The following is a 5,247-nucleotide window of genomic DNA, read 5'->3' on the forward strand; positions in this document are numbered from 1 at the left end:
ACAATCATGTCAAATACAGGGTCACAGTGACCTTCCAATAGAACATCAATTAACTGTATCTGCAACACCTGGCACAATCATGTCGCATACAGGGTCACAGTGACCTTCTTTCAATAGGGCACTAATTAGCTATGCCTATGACACCTGGCACAGTCACCTCATTAACCAAACAATGAAACAAACTCCAAATTGCATCTTACACAATACATATATAGCCCACAGTTAACGTAGATACGTACATCAGAAGCATGAGTAAACAGTCACATTATGTATTTAAGCACTTCAACTCACTGATATACAGTATGATGGACTCAGTTTACCAAACATCATGATGCAGCTTTAAATGTAAAGTAAACATAAACTTTGGCACATTAGAGAAATAAGCGTGATCTACAACTCAAACATTGTCCCTCACCTGCGTCATGCACGCACACAGCGCATTCCTCCGACAGCGCAGTGCTCCGACATTAAACAGTAAACCCGAACCAAACCCGCACCCTAACCCTAACCGCACGCGGATGCCACATAGTCGGAGAAAAGGTCTGTCGGATTAACGCATGCCTCCCGGTCCTGTGGCATGTTGCTCAGAGCAGCTCTGCTCACTGAATGAAGCCCTGCTAGTCTCTGACTCAGCCTTGATTGCGTTCAAGTGTGCCAATCCTAATTGGATCAGAATTGGCTTCAGGTGCGCAGCAAGGGCTTTTGTACACTACTAATGATGGATATCACAGAGGGAGACTGTGTGTTGGAGGCAGGTTCTGGGTCAGGGCCTTTGTCACTCTTTCTTTCCAGAGCAGTGGGCTCCAAGGGCAGCGTTCTGAGTGTGGAGATCAGGGAGGACCACCACAAGAGAGCGGTGCTCAACTACAACCATTGGCGTGATTCATCGAGGGGACGAGTGGCCAGATAACGTCCAGTTCTACAACGCTGACCTCCTCAAGGCATCCTCACTCCTCGCTGGCCGGGGTTTTCATTCGATCGCTCTTGACATGGTGAGTCCCCAGTTGGTCTTACCCACTGTGCTTCCTCATCTTCACCCTGGGACTGTGTGCGCAGTCTACTTGACAAACATAACGCAGGTCGTAGAACTGTTGGATGGGATTGCTAGACCCCATCATGTACAAATGAGCCACACAGCATTCCTGATCAAACTACGGAAGTGTTTCAGAATTCTCCTCTTCATCGTTTGATACAGATGATTTGTTTGATGATTTGTTTGAATCATCTATATCGACAACCTCCAAGGGTGTATGATCCGTCCTCAGCTTGAGAGACACACAGATGAGTTTGAAGCGATCAGCAGGCATCTCTCCCACAGTTTCCCACATGTTCGTCTCTTCACAGTAGCACTCGATGCTCCGGGGATACCTACATGAAGAGAGACCATTAGCCGTGAGAGAAATGTCTGGTGTGGAAAAGAAGCCACCCCAAGACAAATAGGAAACCAAGACCCGCCATTTCCTGTATCTGCTTGACGTACAGTAGGTGTTGCTTCTTTAGGAGAATTAGGTTGGAGTCTATTAATTTCAATGTGAGAGTGAACTTGAACACACTGGTTACTGAGCTAAATATTGGACCAGAAGCCACACAATCTTAGCCTGGTAAACCCCTCCCTCCGGATATGAGATTTCCGGAAGGGTGGGGTTTACCAGGCTAACACAATCTTCCAAACATAGAGCACTGAAGTCCTGACGTCACTGCCTCTAGATGGCACTGTTCCGCTGGTTCGTGGCTTTATTTTTTGTGTTGAAATCCGCATTGGGGAATCTAGAGGATTACGTGCTCTATATGAAGAGGGCCCCAGCCATCATCTCAGCCAAGGATGCTAATGCCATGCTACTAATGATGGATATCACAGAGGGAGACTGTGTGTTGGAGGCAGGTTCTGGGTCAGGGGCTTTGTCACTCTTTCTTTCCAGAGCAGTGGGCTCCAAGGGCAGCGTTCTGAGTGTGGAGATCAGGGAGGACCACCACAAGAGAGCGGTGCTCAACTACAACCATTGGCGTGATTCATGGAGGCTGCGGCGAGGGGACGAGTGGCCAGATAACGTCCAGTTCTACAACACTGACCTCCTCAAGGCATCCTCACTCCTCGCTGGCCGGGGTTTTCATTCGATCGCTCCCAGTTGGTCTTACCCACTGTGCTTCCTCATCTTCACCCTGGGACTGTGTGCGCAGTCTACTTGACAAACATAACGCAGGTCGTAGAACTGTTGGATGGGATTGCTAGACCCCATCATGTACAAATGAGCCACACAGCATTCCTGATCAAACTACGGAAGTGTTTCAGAATTCTCCTCTTCATCGTTTGATACAGATGATTTGTTTGATGATTCGTTTGAATCATCTATATCGACAACCTCCAAGGGTGTATGATCCGTCCTCAGCTTGAGAGACACACAGATGAGTTTGAAGCGATCAGCAGGCATCTCTCCCACAGTTTCCCACGTGTTCGTCTCTTCACAGTAGCACTCGATGCTCCGGGGATACCTACATGAAGAGAGACCATTAGCCGTGAGAGAAATGTCTGGTGTGGAAAAGAAGCCACCCCAAGACAAATAGGAAACCAAGACCCACCATTTCCTGTATCTGCTTGACGTACAGTAGGTGTTGCTTCTTTAGGAGAATTAGGTTGGAGTCTATTCATTTCAATGTGAGAGTGAACTTGAACACACTGGTTACTGAGCTAAATATTGGACCGTCCAGAAGCCACACAATCTTAGCCTGGTAACCCCCTCCCTCCGGATATGAGATTTCCGGAAGGGTGGGGTTTACCAGGCTAACACAATCTTCCAAACATAGAGCACTGAAGTCCTGACGTCACTGCCTCTAGATGGCACTGTTCCGCTGGTTCGTGGCTTTATTTTTTGTGTTGAAATCCGCATTGGGGAATCTAGAGGATTACGTGCTCTATATGAAGAGGGCCCCAGCCATCATCTCAGCCAAGGATGCTAATGCCATGCTACTTGTGAGGAAGGGACCTCGGTGCAACAGTGGTTTGAGTAATCACGTATGAAATAATAGACTCCGGTCAGAGAATCCTTTTGGAGGCTTTACTGATGAAGCTCAGGGTACAGGGTATGCAGTATGTGTGTGGTCTCTAATACAGAGAAATATAAAGCAGATAAACAACACAAATTACAGTTCACAATCATGTCAAATACAGGGTCACAGTGACCTTCCAATAGAACATCAATTAACTGTATCTGCAACACCTGGCACAATCATGTCGCATACAGGGTCACAGTGACCTCCTTTCAATAGGGCACTAATTAGCTATGCCTATGACACCTGGCACAGTCACCTCATTAACCAAACAATGAAACAAACTCCAAATTGCATCTTACACAATACATATATAGCCCACAGTTAACGTAGATACGTACACCAGAAGCATGAGTAAACAGTCACATTATGTATTTAAGCAGCACTTCAACTCACTGATATACAGTATGATGGACTCAGTTTACCAAACATCATGATGCAGCTTTAAATGTAAAGTAAACATAAACTTTGGCACATTAGAGAAATAAGCGTGATCTACAACTCAAACATTGTCCCTCACCTGCGTCATGCACGCACACAAACAAAAACATAGAAAAAGGCAGAGAGCTGGTCCTGTGGCATGTTGCTCAGAGCAGCTCTGCTCACTGAATGAAGCCCTGCTAGTCTCTGACTCAGCCTTGATTGCGTTCAGGTGTGCCAATCCTAATTGGATCAGAATTGGCTTCAGGTGCGCAGCAAGGGCTTTTGTAGGCCTACACTACTAATGATGGATATCACAGAGGGAGACTGAGTGTTGGAGGCAGGTTCTGGGTCAGGGGCTTTGTCACTCTTTCTTTCCAGAGCAGTGGGCTCCAAGGGCAGCGTTCTGAGTGTGGAGATCAGGGAGGACCACCACAAGAGAGCGGTGCTCAACTACAACCATTGGCGTGATTCATCGAGGGGACGAGTGGCCAGATAACGTCCAGTTCTACAACGCTGACCTCCTCAAGGCATCCTCACTCCTCCCTGGCCGGGGTTTTCATTCGATCGCTCTTGACATGGTGAGTCCCCAGTTGGTCTTACCCACTGTGCTTCCTCATCTTCACCCTGGGACTGTGTGCGCAGTCTACTTGACAAACATAACGCAGGTCGTAGAACTGTTGGATGGGATTCGATGTTCGGCACTACCTCTGCTGTGTGAACGCATCATTGAGGTGCCATACCGAGACTGGCTGGTGGCCCCAGCACGCCAGAAAGATGGCAGCTTCTGTGTCAGTAAACCTATCGCCGATGAAGTAGTAGAAGAGGCAAATGGAAAAAGAAGAAAGAAGGAGAAAGAAGCGTTGACCACCAAGGAACATCCACCTTTTGGGAGTGTCCCCTACATTGCTAGACCCATCATGTACAAATGAGCCACACAGCATTCCTGATCAAACTAAGGAAGTGTTTCCGGTAAAACAACAAAGAATACACCCAGTCAAATCCCACTATGCACTCATATATAATGTAACTGTTCTGATGCTATTTGAAATAATTTTCATAAAAGTTATTTATTTTAAAAATAAAATAAATGAAAAAAGTAATTGGATAAATCTGTATCTAAACCTATCCAACGTGAAACTATGGCTTTCATTTAACTTCTCATTACAGAGGATAATTCAAACATCATGGTTCACATTCAGGGTTTCAATATACAAATGGCCTTGAATAGTATTATAGAGATGAGGTTTGTCAGAACAGAAGGCTCAAACATTCAATATATATATGTATATATATATATATATATATATATATATATATATATATATATATATATGTATATATATATATATATATGTATATATATATATATATATATATGTATATATATATATATATGTATATATATATATATATATATATATATGTATATGTATATGTATATATATATATATATATATATATATATATATATATATATATATATATATATATGTATATATATATATATATATATATAAATAAATAAACATGTTCGTTTCATGTTTTCTATAAAGAAACACCTGGGACGTATCATCAGTGTTGTAGCCTGGGGTCATCGGGTGTTTCGGGTCTCGCAACAACATACAACCTCGCCCAGGTGACCCAGCCAGGGTTGATCAAGCCCCAACTTACGTCCCAGTAGCTACCCACGGCCAGTCCTATAGGGAAAGACAGGGCCACTCAGTCCGCTTCTCCGGAACTACTCTGCTGGGACTCGGGGAGGCTCTGGCACGTGGAGGG

General features: G+C 44.7%; 1 pseudogene across 1 annotated transcript; it reads left to right on the plus strand.

Moving 5' to 3' along the window:
* The first annotated feature begins 1,707 nt into the window (after positions 1-1,707).
* On the plus strand, positions 1,708-4,441 carry LOC311053490 (tRNA (adenine(58)-N(1))-methyltransferase, mitochondrial-like; annotated as a pseudogene). Its single transcript has 2 exons — positions 1,708-1,882; positions 3,810-4,441. The product of its transcript is annotated as a tRNA (adenine(58)-N(1))-methyltransferase, mitochondrial-like (transcript).
* Positions 4,442-5,247: the final 806 nt, after the last annotated feature.

Source organism: Gymnoscopelus microlampas, assembly GCF_963454915.1.
Source record: "Gymnoscopelus microlampas genome assembly, chromosome: 2".
NCBI classification, from domain to species: Eukaryota; Metazoa; Chordata; class Actinopteri; order Myctophiformes; family Myctophidae; genus Gymnoscopelus; species Gymnoscopelus microlampas.